Raw genomic sequence first — 19,787 nt, 5'->3', positions numbered from 1 at the left:
CTTCCCCAGAAGAACCCTGCCACTGGCGTACAGGGCCACCGAAAATCAGTTGCCCGTTACCTGTCTAGCGGTGTAGTTCGGCATGCAGTGATATAAGTCGTTTCTGTTCGTGGGATCTTAGTTGCCAGTGTCAGTCAGTTGACTTTGTGTACTCACTGATATATTTCAGTATCCGAATGTGAGAAAATCGCCCTGCATTGCAAGAAAATGTGCACAATACGAAGGAGAGGAGGTATTTGCGGAGTAACGAGCGTTCGATCGTCTCACGTTATTACAGCGTGTGTTAACGAGTAGACACAAAAAGAACTGTTGGCTAATATTACCAGTCCCAATCAAAGGGCTGCAGTTTATGCAAACGTCAGCCTCGCCACAACAGGACGCATAAAGGAGGAACGCGAAAACAAGGTGCATGGTTTACTGGAATCGCACCGAAGATAAACTAATAATTTAGGGAAGAAACCCCTCGTTATAGACAGTTTCACAAAATCGGTCATTCGACAAACAATGGAGGACTTTCACATAAACCAAAAATAGTGTCCACTTTACGGAAATTACTTACCGCCGTGAAACGAAAAATAAATTTTGCTTGGCAGAAAGATATTTTACACAAGACACTGCGTGAAATGGGATTTACCTGGAAATACTTTTCAGACATGTTTACGAAGACAGTGCGAATCGAACTAATACAATACACAAAATTATAAATTTCTAGTTACTTCGTAAACACTCTTCGTGTTGCAAGAATTGTTAAGTTTCAATGCAGCCCTTCAAAGAAAACTACCTTTTAGTAGAAACACAAAGTAAGAACAAGCCTTAAATTCTACAGATTGATTGCACTATATGTGGTTCGTATTACTAATTGAGTAACATACATTCACATGAATAGGCATCCGGTATTATGTTTGTAATAGAATCCTGACTTCCGTTCAAATGTTAATATTATCTACTCTAGAACGTTGTGTTTCGAAAGAAGCTATCGTCTTTAGTTTTCCTTATACTCTTAACGCATTTGTCTAAAAATAAACGCAGACGGGACGTGTCTGTAGACGGCTTCGCCACATCTAAAGCGCGCGCCGCGGCAGGGACGGTACTACGCTGTGAAACAGCCTGTAGAAGAGCCGAGGCCAACGAGAAATACCTCGTTGGCCTCGTAGAAGAGCCCAGTGACGTAGCTGGGTTGGCAGAGTGGGGACTCGCTCGCTCTTCAGTTCAACGACAGACTATAACAAGCATATGGGATATTCATACCTACTCTCAACCATGACTCCTAAAGCAGTGATAAAATGCGATAATTCACACATGCAGTTAACGACAGATTGCTTGGGGGGGGGGGGGGGGGCACAAAAGACAAGTATGAAAGCTCTTGTGCAAGACATTTACAAAGCTCAATACCATAGCTTTCTTCTGTGTCAAGTACATGTCTACTTTTTCCTAGTCTATGGCATATAGTATTCCACCAAAAAATTTTATTTCTTGAAACACCATGAAGACGGTATACACCGCTGAAAGCAATTAACATGACAAATGAAATATATTACGAATCACATTTGGCAAAGTACCACACCTATAACTAACCGAAACTAACTTTAAATGCACTCCGGTTTTCGTGCTCTTACTTCCCATATTATACGCTACATATAGGCCTAACGCATTTTTTTAAAAAAGTTTGGCATTACTATGGAGACAAGAACAGGCTTACTACATTTTAAAACAAAAAACTAGGGTTATTGCAGTATGTACGTAAACGACAATAGTTTACTTTTTTACAAAAACATAGTTTTCAATTCACCGCTTCTTCTTAAGTAAATGTTTCTTGGATTTGATGTTATCACAGTATTGAGTAAAAGCAAGATTTTTTCGTTTTACTTCATGATCAACAAATTCTTCACGCACTGTACAGAAAGTAATTTCTTTTATCAGTCAAATTTAAAACAAACGTCGACAGCCGTACTGCGTGCAGCGTTCGCAATGAAAGACATTGCACACTTTTCAAAACTTCTAGTCAGTCATCTCCGGAATGAGTGTGTGATTTCATGAACAATCTCCAACAACTTTCTGTAAAAATCTGATTTCTCATTTGAGCTGTTCACATAGAAACATTTTTAGATGATTTACCTCATCAACCTCTAACTACTTTCGAGATGTTATCTATAATCACAACACATAACACCTTCGCTTACTCCACGTCCCCAGCTAAAAAGATATAAATGAAGACAGTAGTACACCTTCACTATGTAAGCTGGTATTACACGACGATCCACTGCGAGCGCTACTGGTTAGAGAGCGTGTATATAGGTTCTCGAACAGACATATTAACCGCGCGGCAGGATAGAGAACAGGCCAGAGGATGGAAGCTGAATTCAAGCAACGCCACCTAGAACACCTTAGGTTCTTATGAGCATTTGGCAGTGGGCTCGTGCGCATGCGCAGAGCTGAATTAGCGTGTGAGCTGTGCCTTCCTCCCGCTTCTGGCTACAGGCTACTTGAAGCGTGGCTGCTGTACGAGCAGTAGCGAGACAGGCGAAATACCCTCAGACTTCAAGAAGAATATAATAATTTCAATCCTAAAGAAAGCAGGTGTTGACATGAGAAATTACCGAATTATCAGTTTAATAAGTCACAGCTGCAAAATACTAACGCGAATTCTTTACAGACGAATGGCAAAATTGGTAGAAGCCGACCTTGGGAGAGATCAGTTTGGATTCCGCAGAAATGTTGGAAAACGTGAGGCAAGACTGACCTTACGACTTGTCTTAGAAGAAAGATTAAGGAAAGGCAAACCTATGTTTCTAGCATTTGTAAAGTTAGAGAACGCTTTTGACTTTTGACAACGTTGATTGGAATACTCTTTCAAATTCTGAAGGTGGCAGGGGTAAAATACAGGGAGCGAAAGGATATTTACAATTTGAGACAAATCAGATGGCAGTTATAAGAGTCGAGGGGCATGAAAGAAAAGCAGTGGTTAGGAAGGGTATGAGTCAGGGTCGTAGCCTCTCCCCAATGCTATTCAATCTGTATATTGAGCAAGCAGTAAAGGAAACAAAAGAAATTTGGAGTAGGTATTAAAATCCATGGAGAAGAAATAAAAACTGAGGTTCGCCGATGACATTGTAATTCTGTCACACAGCAAAGGACTTTGAAGAGCAGTTGAACAGAATGGACAGTGTCTTGCAAGAAGGGTATAAGATGATCAACAAAAGCAAAACGAGGATAATGGGATCTAGTCGAATTAAGTTGGGTGATGCTGAGGGAATTAGATTAGGAAATGAGACAAAGCAATAAAGGAGTTTTGCTATTTGGGGAGCAAACTGATTTTCGAAGTAGAGAGGACATAAAATGTTGACTGGCAAAGGCAAGGAAAGCGTTTCTGAAGAGAAATTTAACATCGAGTACAGATTTAAGTGTCAGGACGTCTTTTCTGAAAGCATTTGTACGGAGTGTAACCATCTATGGAAGTGAAACAGACGATAAATAGTGGAGCAAAGAAGAGAATAGAAGCTCTAGAAATGTGGTGCTACAGAAGAATGCTTAAGATTGGATGGGTAGACCACATAACTAATGATGAGGTAGTCAGAATTGGGGAGAATAGTTTTTGGCACAACTTGACTAGAAGAAGGGGTCGGTTGGTAGGACATGTTCTGAGGCGTCAAGGGATCACCAATTTAGTACTGGAGGGCAGCGTAGAGGGTAAAAACAGCACAGGGAGATCAAGAGATGAATACACCAGGCAGATTCAGAAGGATGTACGCTGCAGTAGATACTGGGAGATGAAGCTTGCGCAGGATAGAGTAGCATGAATATGTAATCTCTTTATATTCGATGAATTATTCTGATACTATTCTACCCTTGAATGACGTTTACAAATTTTCTATCTTCATACTCGCAGAATCCATGCGCAAATATTTTCATACAATAGCTATGCCACGAGCGCATAATTATTCTTTGTAGTACTCTCTCTGGTGGTGGTTAGAAGAAAACAGCTTCCGAGAATTTTCTTCGTGCCGATTAGCCTGAGCTTGCTTTGAAGAACTGTAATCTGATTGAGATTTATGACAGAAGATAACTGATACGAACTGTACGATTAAAAGAGTAATACACTCCTGGAAATTGAAATAAGAACACTGTGAATTAATTGTCCCAGGAACGGGAAACTTTATTGACACATTCCTGGGGTCAGATACATCACATGATCACACTGACAGAACCACAGGCACATAGACACAGGCAACAGAGCATGCACAATGTCGGCACTAGTACAGTGTATATCCACCTTTCGCAGCAATGCAGGCTGCTATTCTCCCATGTAGACGATCGTAGAGATGCTGGATGTAGTCCTGTGGAATGGCTTGCCATGCCATTTCCACCTGGCGCCTCAGTTGGACCAGCGTTCGTGCTGGACGTGCAGACCGCGTGAGACGACGCTTCATCCAGTCCCAAACATGCTCAATGGGGAACAGATCCGGAGATCTTGCTGGCCAGGGTAGTTGACTTACACCTTCTAGAGCACGTTGGGTGGCACGGGATACATGCGGACGTGCATTGTCCTGTTGGAACAGCATGTTCCCTTGCCGGTCTAGGAATGGTAGAACGATGGGTTCGATGACGGTTTGGATGTACCGTGCACTATTCAGTGTCCCCTCGACGATTACCAGAGGTGTACGGCCAGCGTAGGAGATCGCTCCCCACACCATGATGCCGGGTGTTGGCCCTGTGTGCCTCGGTCGTATGCAGTCCTGATTGTGGCGCTCACCTGCACGGCGCCAAACACGCATACGACCATTATTAGCACCAAGGCAGAAGCGACTCTCATCGCTGAAGACGACACGTCTCCATTCGTCCCTCCATTCACGCCTGTCGCGACACCACTGGAGGCGGGCTGCACCGATGTTGGGGCGTGAGCGGAAGACGGCCTAACGGTGTGCGGGACCGCAGCCCAGCTTCATGGAGACGGTTGCGAATGGTCCTCGCCGATACCCCAGGAGCAACAGTGTCCCTAATTTGCTGGGAAGTGGCGGTGCGGTCCCCTACGGCACTGCGTAGGATCCTACGGTCTTGGCGTGCATCCGTGCGTCGCTGCGGTCCGGTCCCAGGTCGACGGGCACGTGCACCTTCCGCCGACCACTGGCGACAACATCGATGTACTGTGGAGACTTCACGCCCCACGTGTTGAGCAATTCGGCGGTACGTCCACCCGGCCTCCCGCATGCCCACTATACGCCCTCGCTCAAAGTCCGTCAACTGCACATACGGTTCACGTCCACGCTGTCGCGGCATGCTACCAGTGTTAAAGACTGCGATGGAGCTCCGTATGCCACGGCAAACTGGCTGACACTGACGGCGGCGGTGCGCCATTCGACGGCCAACACCGCGGTTCCTGGTGTGTCCGCTGTGCCGTGCGTGTGATCATTGCTTGTACAGCCCTCTCGCAGTGTCCGGAGCAAGTATAGTGGGTCTGACACACCGGTGTCAATGTGTTCTTTTTTCCATTTCCTGGAGTGTATATTGCTCCTTCATACAAAGGTGTGTATTTGACATTTGAGAATCAATGATATTCGTCGATATATTGCGTAGTTGTTAATCAGAAGGGAACTTCCGAAAGACTGGATACGAACCTGCATTTAATAATCCAAGAGCTCCATTACTTCTTCGGAAGGTTAAACTTAATCAAAGCCAAATATCCGCTTGATCTGAGGTTTCCCGACTGATTATACAACGCTCCCAAAATTACGAGGCATTTCATTTGTACAGATTAGACTGCCGCAAAGCACGAGCCTGCAGAGAAGAAGAATCATCGCCTGATTACATTCTAACATGTAAAATTTCTGAATCATTGAGTGAATGAGCTATGACTGTTTCTTATCATGAAAGATTGATTGGTCGAACGAATTGAGAGCTACAGAGATATGAGGAACAATTACAGAGAGCTGCATCAAACCAGTCTCAGGACTGAAGACCACAACAACAGTAGCAGCAAGTAGCCAGATGTACCCGTAAAAATTTTTCCGGCGCGCCCAAGCTGCCAGATTCGCGCATGCGCAGAGCAAGCTGAGTTATAATGGGGGATCCTTCCCCACGTGACCCGTGTATATATTTTGTCTCTTCGTAATATTTCTGGTCTCTGTCTAAAGCTCCCACGTCAAATGAAATCAAAACATTTCTGTGGCCAGGAGCCATCAAGTGATTCATATACCTTCTCATAACTATGAAAGACCAAAATAAGTTAGTAGTTTCAATTTTCTGATTTTATATTTGTTGTGTTGGCAGAAGTGCCAACACCGTGTTATTAGTGGAGCCCGAAATGCACGCGTTTTAGCTCACGCAGGCTGACGTGAGGAGGGAAGAACTATACTGGGGTGAGGTCTGGAACATGACAAGGAATGAGAATTCAGAAAGCGGACGTAATTAGTTTGATACTTAACTTCAATCAATTAATGATGAACGTCGCTCTTGAGGGTACATGATTCACAATACTGTCTGTTCAGAATACATTCGTAGCAACTGAATATGGCGCCTTGCTAGGTCGTAGCAAATGTAGCTGAAGGCTATGCTAAACTATCGTCTCTGCAAATGAAAGCGTATGTAGTCAGTGAACCATCGCTAGCAATGTCGGCTGTACAACTGAGGCGAGTGTTAGGGAGTCTCCCTAGACTAGACCTGCCGTGTGGCGGGCGCTCAGTCTGCAATCACTGATAGTGGCGACACGCGGGTCCGACGTATATTAACGGACCGCAGCCGATTTAAAGGCTACCACCTAGCAAGTGTGGTGTCTCGCGGTGACAGCACAATATTATTTCCACGTTATTAGCAATCAACCATTAATGTCTTAATGAAGCAATTTCTGTCTGTTTTGTAGAAAAATTTTTTCTATTAAATTTTTTCCGCTGAGGCAGTTAGTTTATTTGAAACGAAGCGTTTCCTTCCGCACTATTGGCCACTTTCAATTTCGTTCAATTTCAAGTGCAAATTTTCATTTTCTGGGACGAATGACATTGTACCATTGTAAAGAACATGAGAATACAGTACTGGACCTCCGAGAAAATTGGTATCACGAAAACCACATGAAAAGCTGAATATCAGGTACTTCAGAGTGCATCTGGACATAGAAATGAGCAATTAGAGTGGAATGAAGCATTTTAGTATGGTTTTTGAAATTCCGATGCTGCTGGAGTAGTCTCTGATGTCCTGCTCCTTTTATGACACTGTAAGATCTCTTAATGCTATATACATACGAACATACGTAAACATTGACTTGAAGCTGACTAAGTAGACAAATTTTGTCGGTAGTTTTGAATTAATATTTTGTTTCAAATATAATGACAGCTGTTGCAGAATTTTACAAATTTGCCTTCTGTGAAAGTGTTTTTCGATCACAAGACACTTGTCTAGCACTTCCTCTAGGCCTGAAGTTATTTCTTAATTTGTGTTTACGTCTTAAATTTGTTGTTGTTGTGGTCTTCAGTCCTGAGACTGGTTTGATGCAGCTATCCATGCTACTCTATCCTGTGCAAGCTTCGTCATCTCCCAGTACCTACCGCAACCTACATCCTTCTGAATCTGCTTAGTGTATTCATCTCTTGGTCTCCCTCTACGATTTTTACCCTCCACACTGCCCTCCAATACTAAATTGGTGATCCCTTGATGCCTCAGAACGTGTCCTACCAACCGGTCTCTTCTTCTCGTCAAGTTGTGCCACAAACTCCTCTTCTCCCCAATCCAATTCAATACCACCTCATTAGTTACGTGATATATCCACCTAATCTTCAGCATTCTTCTGTAGCACCACATGTCGAAAGCTTCTATTCTCTTCTTGTCTAAACTATTTATTGTTCACATGTCACTTCCATATATGGCTACACTCCACACACGTACTTCCAAGAAACGACTTCCTCATCCTTAAATTTATACTCGATGTTGACAAATTTCAAACGCATTCCTTGCCATTGCCAGTCTACATTTTATATCCTCTCTACTTCGACCATCATCAGTTATTTTGCTCCCCAAATAGCGAAACTCCTTTACTACTTTAAGTGTCTCATTTCCTAATCTTATTCCCTCAGCCTCAACCGACTTAATTCGACTACATTCCATTATCCTCGTTTTACTTTTGTTAATGTTCATCTTATGTCCTCCTTTCAAGACACTGTCCATTCCGTTCAACTTCTCTTCTAAGTCCTTTGCAGTCTCTGACAGAATTACAATGTCATCGGCGAAACTCAAAGTTTTAATTTCTTCTCCCTGGATTTTAATACCTACTCCGAACTTTTCTTTTGTTTACTTTACTGCTTGCTCAATATACAGATTGAAAAACATCGGGGAGAGGCTACACCCCTGTCTGTCTCACTCCCTTCCCAATCACTGCTTCCCTTTCAAGTCCCTCGACTCTTATAAATGCCATCTGGTTTCTGTACAAATCGTAAATAACCTTTCGCTATCTGTATTTTACCCCTGCCACCTTCAGAATTTGAAAGAGAGTATTCCAGTCAACATTGTCAAAAGCTTTCTCTAAGTCTACAAATGATAGTAGCGTAGGTTTGCCTTTCCTTAATCTCTCTTCTAAGATAAGTCTTAGGGTCAGTATTGCCTCACGTGTTCCAATATTTCTACGGAATCCAAACTGATCTTCCCCGAGGTCGGATTCTACCAGTTCTGCCATTCGTCTGTAAATAATTCGCGTTCGTATTTTGCAGCACTGATAGTTCGGTAATTTTCACATCTGTCAACACCTGCTTTCTTTGGGATTGGAATTATTATATTCTTCTTGAAGTCTGAGGGTATTTCGCCTGTTTCATACATCTTGATCACCAGATGGTAGAGTTTTGTCATGACTGGCTCTCCCAAGGCCGTCAGTAGTTCTAATGGAATGTTGTCTACTCCGGCGGCCTTGTTTCGACTCAGGTCTTTCAGTGCTCTTTCAAACTCTTCACGCAGTACTCCCCTTTCATCTTCATCTACATCCTCTTCCATTTCCATAATATTGACCCCAAGTACATCGCCCTCGCCCTCTATATACTCCTTCCTCCTTTCTGCTTTCCTTTCTTTGCTTAGAACTGGGTTTCCATCTGAGCTCTTGATGTTCATGGAAGTGGTTCTCTTATCTCCAAAGGTCTCATTAATTTTCCTGTAGGCAATATCTATCTTACCCCTAGTGAGATAAGCCTCTACATACTTACATTTGTCCTCTAGCTATACCTGCTTAGCCGTTTTGCACTTCCTGTCGATCTCATTTTTGAGTCGTTTGTAATCCTTTTTGCCTGCTTCATTTACTGCATTTTCATATTTTCTCCTTTCATCAATTAAATGCAATATTTCTTCTGTTACCCAAGGATTTCTACTAGCCCTCGTCGTTTTACCTACTTTATCCTCTGCTGCCTTCACTATTTCATCCCTCAAAGCTACCCATTCTTCTTCTACTGTATTTCTTTCTCCCATTCCTGTCAATTGTTCCCTTATGCTCTCCCTGAACCTCTGTACAACCTCTTGTTTAGTCAGTTTATCCAGGTCCCATCTCCTTAAATTCCAACCTTTTTGCAGTTTCTTCAGTTTTAATCTACAGTTCATAACCAATACATTGTGGTGAGAGTCCACATCTGACCCTGAAATGTCTTACAACTTAAAACTTGGTTACTAAATCTCTGTCTTACCATTATATAATCCATCTGATACCTTTTAGTATCTCCAAGATTCTTCCATGTATACAACCGTCTTTTATGATTCTTGAACCTAGTGTTAGCTATGATTAACTTATGCTCTGTGCAAAATTCTACCAGGCGGGTTCCTCTTTCATTTCTTAGCCCCAAACCATATTCACCTACTACATTTCCTTCTCTCCCTTTTCCTACTGACGAATTCCAGTCACCCATGACTATTAAATTTTCGTCTCCCTTCACTATCTGAATAATTTCGTTTATTTCATCATACATTTCTTCAATTTCTTCGTCATCTGCAGAGCCAGTTGGTATATAAACTTGTACTACAGTAGTAGGCGTTGCTTTGTATCTGTCTTTGCCACAATAATGCGTTCACTATGCTGTTTGTAGTAGCTTACCCGCATTCCTTATTTCCTATTCATTATTAAACCTACTCCTGCATTACCCCTATTTGCTTTTGTGTTTATAACCCTGTAGTCACATGACCAGAAGTCTTGTTCCTCCTGCCACCAGACTTCACTAATTCCCACTATATCTACCTTTAACCTATCCATTTCCCTTTTTAAATTTTCTAACCTACCTGCCCGATTAAGGGATCCGACATTCCACCCTCCGATCTGTAGAACGCCAGTTTTCTTTCTCCTGATAACGACATCCTCTTGAGTAGTCCCCGCCCGGAGATCCGAATGGGAGACTATTTTACCTCCGGACTATTTTACCCAGGAGGATGCCATCATCATTTAACCATACAGTAAAGCTGCATGCCCTCGGGAAAAATTACGGCCGTAGTTTCCCCTTGCTTTCAGCCGTTCGCAGTACCAGCACAGCAAGACCGTTTTGGTTAGTGTTACAAGGCCAGGTCAGTCAATCATCCAGACTGTTGCCCTTGCAACTACTGAAAAGGCTGCTGCCCCTCTTCAGGAACCACACGTTTGTCTGACCTCTCAACAGATACCCCTCCGTTGTGGTTGCACCTACGGTACGGCTATCTGTATTGCTGAGGCACGCAAGCCTCTCCACCAACGGCAAGGTATGTGGTTCATGAGGGGGGGGTCTTAAATTTATAGAATGCTATTCTATGGTAAATTGTAGACGGGCGGCATACGGTGATTTATCGTTTTAACTCCGCACATGACTTCATATTTAATCCCTGTTGTCAATTGTACAGCGTCTTTGCCTCACAGACAACCTTGTTAATTTTTTGCACATTTTGAGATAGTCATGAAATTTATTGTCCTTTATTCCAGTGTAAGCTATACAAGAAACTGTTTCTTTTTTTTCTTTTTTTTTGCATCCTACTAGCTTTTTACAGTGCTGTGTAGATGTAAACCTGTTGGAAATGCTACCTAACAATATTGCAGAGTACGAATTAAAAAAAAAAAGAATCTGTCAAATTCACCCCGAGCTGTGGAATGTAATTTTAAAATGATATTTTGCCAAGAACTGCTTCCTTATTTGCATCCCTTATCTGGGTGGGATATGATAAAATAGTTGCTCTAAGTACAACTCTGTATGTCCTCTCAACAACATTCCGCAGGGCTGCACATGGTCACGTAATGCCCCACCACGCACGAAATTCCACCAGAAATGCGACGAAAAACGTATGAGCAGAGAAAGCACCAAGCACGGCCTGCCTCGTCATCGTAGCTGTGCATGCGCAGTACAGCCTGTTGTCAGGCGCTGTCTGGTAACTGCTCAAACGAACCCCGAACACAGGGTACAAGGAAGACAGGGGGTTTGAGGTCAGTCTGCAATTTCCGAGCGATGAGGTGTAAATACAAAAAGATAAATTCCCAGTGAACGTGGATCAGCGCCAAACATTCTCACAGGGCATCTACGAGAGGCTGGTGCTGTGGGCTCGATAGGACTCTTGCAGCAGGAGACTCATGGAATTCAGGGGTCTCATTAACACTATGTATTTACGATCAGACTAACTCCTATTCTGAAGGCTAATTCTAAACATTAGAAAAAGCAAAGGGGGCATTTTTTGCACAACAGAAGTCAGTGTCTGAAGCTACGGGGGTGGCTGCTAACAGAAGTAGCGAACACTAGTGCAAATTTGAGAGCAGCATCCAGGTGAGGAAAGCAGACATGTCGGAGGCTGGCAACGAGTTGGCGCCCCAGCCATTTGACTGATAACTCTCTCTGAATACAAAAACATGGGTTTTTAAGAATCGTGGTGGCGCACCATTTCTCCCTTCCTATAGTCGACTCATCAATTCACAAGCACTTAACAAGCTTCGTCCAACCTGGCGAGTCGCTCTGCACCTCCAGGGTGCCTTTGGTTATTTAGATTCCCACCGTACTCCTACTCGGTAAGTAGGGATGTTTCTGGATTTTACGTTACCAAACCTGAAGTTTCGTATCAACAGCGTTCAGCTGAAAGCCAAACGTCATTGCCAGTTCTATTATGACCAGCAACAACAGGTTTTACGTCACTTGGCCCCACCCTCCGTCCTTTTGTGGGTGAAGGCTGCTGTAGTAGCACTCTAACCTGTGTAAACCCAATGACGTTGCAGTTCTCAGTAGCAAGTATCAAGCTTGCGCCTCTGCTAAGATGTGCCTCTTCATGGCCATCTTCCACTGTGACGCCTTACAACAGTGTCTAGGCAGTGGATGGAGGTATCAGTTAATTCTCTGAAGCGAGACTTCTCCCCTGGGACATCTGCCCAGAGCATCTGCAATTTGCTCGGCTCTAGTGTTACTATTTAGCTCCGGTAACCTAAACGCTACCTCTTTTGTCTGTTATCTGCATTGTGTCTTTGATTTCCTATTTTGGAATTGCCTTTATGCCTCCCAACAGCCTTAAGCGTAACAACGTACAAGTTGTTAAGTCGTCAATGACTTCCATAACGTCGACATCACGTATGAATGTGCGCAGGTTCCAAGGAAACGAATATTTACAGACTATATTCGTGCTCATCATAAGGGCCCAGAACCTGCCGAGACGGTATAGGGCCTGCACAGAATACACGAGATGATCAGCTCTGGTTAGCATACGAGATACTATCCAAATTTTCGGGACTGGTGCTGCCATCTGTTGAAAACCTTACCTTCGGACTAATGATCACCATCTCCCTCAAAGTAGTTCCCGTCCGCACGTACACACAGGTCCCAGCGCTTCTGCCACTGGTCAAACGTTTTCTGGAAGTCCTGTTCTTTGAAGGTGTTTATCACCGCCAGCGATGCTTCTTGAATCCCATCTAGAGTGTCAAACCGACGGCATTTCAACTGGAGTTTCAGATTTGAAAGTTGCGCGAAGTCTCAAGGTGCCAAACCTGACGAGTACGGTGGATGGGGTACAACCGCCCTGCTGCTTTTGCCAAAAAGGCCCTGGTGAGCAAGGACGTGTGACAGGGGGCGTTGTCGTGATGCAGCAGCCAGTTCCCTTGACGCTAGAGTTCGGGCCGTCTTCGCCACACCTTTTCACAGAGCCGTCGCAAAACATCAAAGTAGTACGCGGAATTCACTATTTGGTTGTGTGGGTGAATTCTTTGTGCACAATTCCCTCAGTATCAAAGAAAACGGTGATCATGCTGTTCACTTTTCTCTTCACGTGTCTCGCTTTTTTGGATCTTGGAGGGCCCGGGCTCTTTCACTGGGACGGTTGTTGCTTTGTCCCTGGAGGAGGAGGAGAGGGAGATTAGTGTTTAACGTCCCGTCGACAACGATGCCAATAGAGACGGAGCGCAAGCTCGGGTGAGGGAAGGATGGGGAAGGAAATCGGCCGTGCACTTTCAAAGGAACCATCCCGGCATTTGCCTGAAGCGATTTAGGGAAATCACGGAAAACCTAAATCAGGATAGCCGGAGACGGGATTGAACAGTCTTCCTCCCGAATGCGAGTCCATTGTGCTAACCACTGCGCCACCTCACTCGGTTTTGTCTCTGGGTCATAACCGTAAATTCACCTCTCGTCTCCAGGGGATAACCCGTGACAAGAAGGTTGGATCATCAGATGTGGTCTGACGAAGGTCCGTGCACACTTCAACATGCTGTGCCTTCTGATCGGCAGTCAAGATCCTTGGCATATATTTTGCGGCGACACGATGTATGCGCAATTCATCAGTCAACATTCGTTGACATGTCCCATTACCAATACCCACTTCATTTGCAAGGTCTTCAATGGTTCGACGCCGATCCACACGAACCAATCGTTGAAGTTTGGCAACAATGTCTGGCGTTGTGCGGCTAACGGGCCTTCCAGTGTGAGCATCACCTTCGATGTCTGTACAGCCGGCCCTGAACCGAACATGCCACTCAAACACATGCGTACAGCTCATTCTCTGTCCCCCAAATACTTGTTGAATTATTGCAAGGGTCTCCGTAGCACTTTTCTCGAGATTCGCACAGAATTTGATACACACGCGCTGTTCTGTTCACGGATCCATTGTAAAATCGCCACACACCAAACACATAATATTACGGAAATCACTGTGCACACGCAAAACGTCCTCCTAGCTGAATGCCACTTCATACACTGACTCATCAGATATGCAGCTCTCTCCCGCCACATGGTGGTGCAAAGATCTACTACTCCTACTTTCCAGAAAGCAGCACTGGTCCTGAAAATTTTGGATTCCACCTCGAAGACGATAATTTGGTCAGAAACCATTATATCTGTGACCTGTTAAGATCAGTTTTTTTGTGATACGGTCAGTATTGTCACGAGTGAGTTACAAGTAATTTTTGTTGAGTACAACAGCTGCTGAAGTAATCCATGTTTCAGAAGTAAACCGCTTTCAGCTGTACACGAACTTTTATTTTTATTCACAAGAGCACAACCCGTTTCATGATATCAAATCACACAATCAGATGTACATCAACAACATAGGAAACATACAATAAGCATTGTGATAAGAAACCGGCTACTTATCATAATAATATGAAATACTTGACCGCAGCTCGTGGTCGTGCAGTAGCGTTCTCGCTTCCCACGCCCGGGTTCCCGGGTTCGATTCCGGGAGGGGGGGGGGGGGGCAGGGATTTTCTCTACCTCGTGATGACTGGGTGTTGTGTGATGTCCTTAGGTTAGTTAGGTTTAAGAAGTTCTAAGTTCTAGGGACTGATGACCATAGATGTCAAATCGCATAGTGCTCAGAGCCAAGCCATGGAATACTCACGCGACAGTGAAACATCAAGGCTATGACACGGGAAGGAAGGAGACTCAACTTTCTCAAGCTAAAATGCTGTTAACCGCAACAAGCAGGGTATCATAGAACAAATTGGCCAGTTGTAAAACACGCATGTTAAACGCGAGTTTACTTATAATGGAAAGAGCAAATAAGAAAGCAAAAAAAATGCTTAATTTCCCTTGCTAGTAACGTTGCTGAAGTGATTTATAGTTTATATGGTTGTGCCATGTAACGGGGGCATCAATCATTCCCATAATATTTGGACACGCGGAAAATGTTAGTAACTTTCCCCGCTTTGTGTGTGGTTGCGGTAGTGCCCTCTGTGACACACATCTGCACGTTGAACAACAGTATGACCCTGCACGTCAAGGGGGGTTGCTGTCCGCCGCTTCCTGGTGTGAAGTGAGTATTTTTAACCATGGATTTTCAACGTTGCTACCTGGGACAGTTTTACTTTTTCTGTTTTCTTATTTTGAATTTTTCGTTTCAGGTAAACGCGCTTCCAACATGTCAGTTTTCAATTAGTCAGTTTGATGAGTGATGTTCTGCTTGTTGCAGATTACAGTATTTTAGTTTGAAAAGGCTGAGCCGCCTTCCTTCCCGTACCATGGGCTTAATGTTTCACCGACGTCTGAGTATTTCATATTCGTTGTCATAGAGCACAGATTATTAAGAATAGATATTTTTATATAATATCGATGTATATTTATGTATGTTGAAAAGGGAACATCATCGTGATAAATGAATGTGTTTATAGGATTGTGCTATCCTCTGTAGTGACAAATGGAGCGCCGGCCAGAGTGGCCAAGCGGTTCTAGGCGCTTCAGTCTGGAACCGCGCGACCGCTACGGTCGCAGGTTCGAATCCTGCCTCGGGCTTGGATGTGTATGATGTCCTTATATTAGTTAAGTTTAAGCAGTTCTAAGTTCTAGGGGACTGATGACCTCAGATGTTAAGTCCCATAGTGCTCAAAGCAATTTGACAAATGGAGCGATTATTAGGCAGAAGCCGGGCGGAGTGGCTGTGCGGTTCTAGGCACTACAGTCTGGAGCCGGGCGACCGCTCCGGTCGCAGGTTCGAATCCTGCCTCGGGCATGGATGTGTGTGATGTCCTTAGGTTAGTTAGGTTTAATTAGTTCTAAGTTCTAGGCGACTGATGACCTCAGAAGATAAGTCGCATAGTGCTCAGAGCCATTTGAACCATTAGGCAGAAAATTGGTACTGTCGTAGTCAGCACTAACTCAACGGATTCGTATACGCTGCTTCTTAGTGCCTTAGTGTGGATCCCTGTAATATGTTTTCGCGTTAATTAACCTCACACTAAGTACAGTTTGTAGACAGGTAAAGGCTAATTACCGAAGTGGCCATCAAGGTGAACCGGAAGATTGGTGCGACAATTACCCACATTAACCTTCTGGACCCTTCGCCTCCGCAGTCCATGGCAACAGTCTGACGTCTGTGTAACACTACTTGTGTATAGTAGTCATTGCTCCCTATATCTGCGCATAGCAAGACAGCCCCTACGTATGCTTCACCCTAAGATACAACTAACTGATAACTCGAAATAATCAAGAGATCGAAAGCTGCCTAATTTGGTCTGAGAATCTACAGAACTGACTAACGATGGCCACTGGAAGGGGGTAATTATGGCGAAAGATTGATGAGCTTGCTTGCTCTACTAAAATCCGAACATGTAACCGTAGTTGTTATAAACACACAAACAAGTAATTGAGCTGATCTATGGGAAATGAGAAACAGTCTAAACCACACTGAAAGAAAAAAAATCGAACATAAAGAAGGACTTGTGCGACATAAACGGAAGTTGGTAGGCGTCTTTCTACATCTGAAAGATGATGTCTGTTCAAATTCCACGCCAGTCCAAAAAGAATGGCGCTAGTAGCGCCATAATGAGGATGCAAATCAGGTTTGCCTTAATTACATCTACATCTACATCCATACTCTGCAAGCCACCTGACGGTGTGTGGCGGAGGGTACCATGAGTACCTCTATCGGTTCTCCCTTCTATTCCAGTCTCGTATTGTTCGTGGTAAGAAAGATTGTCGGTATGCCTCTTTGTGCCCTCTAATCTCTCTGATTTTATCCTCATGGTCTCTTCGCGAGATATACGTAAGGGGGAGAAATATACTGCTTGACTCCTCGGTGAAGGTATGTTCTCGAAACTTCAACAAAAGCCCGTACCGAGCTACTGAGCGTCTCTCTTGGAGAGTCTTCCACTGGGGTTTATCTATCATCTCCGTAACGCTTTCGTGATTACTAAATGATCCTGTAACGAAGCGCGCTGCTCTCCATTCAATCTTCTCTACCTCCTCTATCAAACCTATCTGGTACGGATCCCACACCGGTGAGCTGTATTCAAATAATGGGCGAACAAGTGTGCTGTAATCTACTTCCTTTGTTTTCGGACTGCATTTCCTTAGGATTCTTCCAATGAGTCTCAGTCTGGTATGTGCTTTACCGCCGATTAATTTTATATGGTCATTCCATTTTAAATCACCCATAATGCCTACCCCCAGATAATTTATGGAATTAACTGCTTCCAGTTGCTGACCTGCTACATTGTAGCTAAATGATCTCTCTTTCTATGTATTCGCAGCACATTACACTTGCATACATTGGGATTCAATTGCCATTCCCTGCACCATTCGTCAATTCGTTGCAGATCCTATTGCATTTCAGTACAATTTTCCATTGTTACAACCTCTCGATATACCACAGCATCATCCTCAAAAAGCCTCAGTGAACTTCCGATGTTATCCACAAGGTCATTTATGTATATATTGTGAATAGCAACGGTCCTACGACACTCCCCTGCGCCACACCCGAAATCACTCTTACATCGGAAGACTTCTCTCCATTGAGAATGACATACTGCGTTCTGTTATCTAGGAACACTGCAATCCAATCACACAATTGGTCTGATAATCCATATGCTCTTACTTTGTTCATTAAACGACTGTGGGGAACTGTATCAAACGCCTTGCGGAATTCAAGAAACACAGCATCTACCTGTGAACCCGTGTCTATGGCCCTCTGAGCCTCGTGGACGAATAGCGCGAGCTAGGTTTCACACGATCGTCTTTTTCGAAACCCATGCTGACTCGTACAGAGTAGATTTCTAGTCTCCAGAAAAGTCATTATATTCGAACATACTACGTGTTCCAAAATTCTACAACTGACTGACGATAGAGATATAGTTCTATAGTTCTGCACATCTGTTCGACCTCCCTTCTTGAAAACGGGGATGACCTGTGCCCTTTTCCAATCCTTTGGAATGCTTCGCTCTTCTAGAGACCTACGGTACACCGCTGCAAGAAGGGGGCAAGTTCCTTCGCGTACTCTGTGTAAAATCGAACTGGTATCCCACCAATACACGCTATAACGGTCGTGATCGTTAGTTACCTTTCAGATTGGACGTGATGAGTTGATGTAAGTCATGAATGTCTTAAAGGCGACAAAGACGCCATTATCAGCACCACACTGAGTTTGAACAACGTCGTGTAACACTGCTACGAGAAGCTGGATGTTCCTTCTGCGATTTTGCAGAACGACTTGGCAGCAATGTAGCCAGTGTACATGATTCCTGGCAGCGGTGGTCACGAGAATGGACAGTCGCAAGAAGACCGCGTTCCGGACGGCCATGTGGCACTACCGAGAGGGAAGACCATCGTAAGTGACTCAATGAACTGTCACAAGTCATTTACTCCAAGGACAACTCCGAGCCAGACGCCCTGTAGCGAACATTCCACGGACCCCAAATCTCCGCCATCTGCGTCTTCAGTGATGTCGAGCGAGAGCTCATTGGAGGGCAGGGTGGAGGTCTGTTGTATTGTCTGATGAAAGCTGATTCTGCCTCGGTACCAGTGATGGCCGTGTGTTGGTTAGAAAGAGGCCAGTTGAGGGCCTGCAAACAACCTGTCTGCGTGCTAGGCACACTGGATCTACACTTGGACTTATGGTCTGGTGTGCGATCTCGTATGGTACCAACAATACTCTCGTGGTTACCCCACGCACCCCGACTGCAAAACTGTACGCGAATCTAGTTATTCGACCTGTCGTTGAGCCATTAATGAACGGCGATCCAAGGGGTGTTTTCCAACAGGATAACGCTCGACCACATATACCTATTGGAACAAACATGCGCCATAGAGTGTCAAGATGTAGCCTTGGCCTGCTCGATTACCATATCTGTTCCAATCGATGACATCATCGGACGACAACTCCAGCGTCATCCACTACCAGCATTAACCGTCCCTGTATTGATCGACAAAGTGCGACAGGCGTGTAATTTCATCACACAGACTGCCATCCGGCACCTATACAACACAATGCATGCACATTTGCATGCTTGAGTTCAACATTCTGGCGGTTCCATCGGTTATTAATGTACCACCATTTCACATTTGCAAAGGCTTATCTAGTGTGATCTTACAGTGTTAATCGCTTAAATATGTTACTTAGACAAATGTATTGCCGTAATTTCATTACTCAATATTAATTATTTTTAGCGTTGCCTCTTTTTTTGCCAGTGTATATTTGCTGCAGCCATTCACGCAATGAAAAATAACTAGGCTGCGCGAAATATAATTTATTCGGTGGTAAATACGTATACCAAATCAGGAATGCTACACGGAAGATCAGCATGGCCTTGCGCGTAGATGACACGCAAAATCGTGAGGCATTCCACATTATGCAGGTGACGTAGGCTTTCTGCTCACTATCACGAAGTAGGGAAAGCTTTACAGATAGTTAGTAAATATGAACTTGTTTCAGGAACGAAGCTGAACAGCAGGAAGTCTATACTTGTAAATATAAGAGGAAGCATTTCTATGCAATATCACTGCCAGCTAAGAACACTCTAAAGAGAAATGCTTATGCACCGAATATAGAAGCAACAGGAAACACCCGGTAGCCATTAACTTCAATATTACTGCGAGTATGTGTGCGTGCATATAGGAACACTATATTACGAAGCTTGACGAAATACA

General features: G+C 44.0%; 1 non-coding gene across 1 annotated transcript; it reads left to right on the top strand.

Moving 5' to 3' along the window:
• The first annotated feature begins 19,387 nt into the window (after positions 1-19,387).
• LOC126300078 (U6 spliceosomal RNA) lies at positions 19,388-19,492 on the top strand. Its single transcript, XR_007552882.1, has one exon. It is a non-coding gene; the product is annotated as a U6 spliceosomal RNA (small nuclear RNA).
• The last annotated feature ends 295 nt before the right edge of the window (positions 19,493-19,787 follow it).

The sequence above is a fragment of the Schistocerca gregaria genome, chromosome X, assembly GCF_023897955.1.
Source record: "Schistocerca gregaria isolate iqSchGreg1 chromosome X, iqSchGreg1.2, whole genome shotgun sequence".
Classification (NCBI taxonomy): domain Eukaryota; kingdom Metazoa; phylum Arthropoda; class Insecta; order Orthoptera; family Acrididae; genus Schistocerca; species Schistocerca gregaria.
The sequence above is the reverse complement of the archived record's forward strand: the minus strand, read 5'-3'. Positions and strand labels throughout refer to the sequence as shown.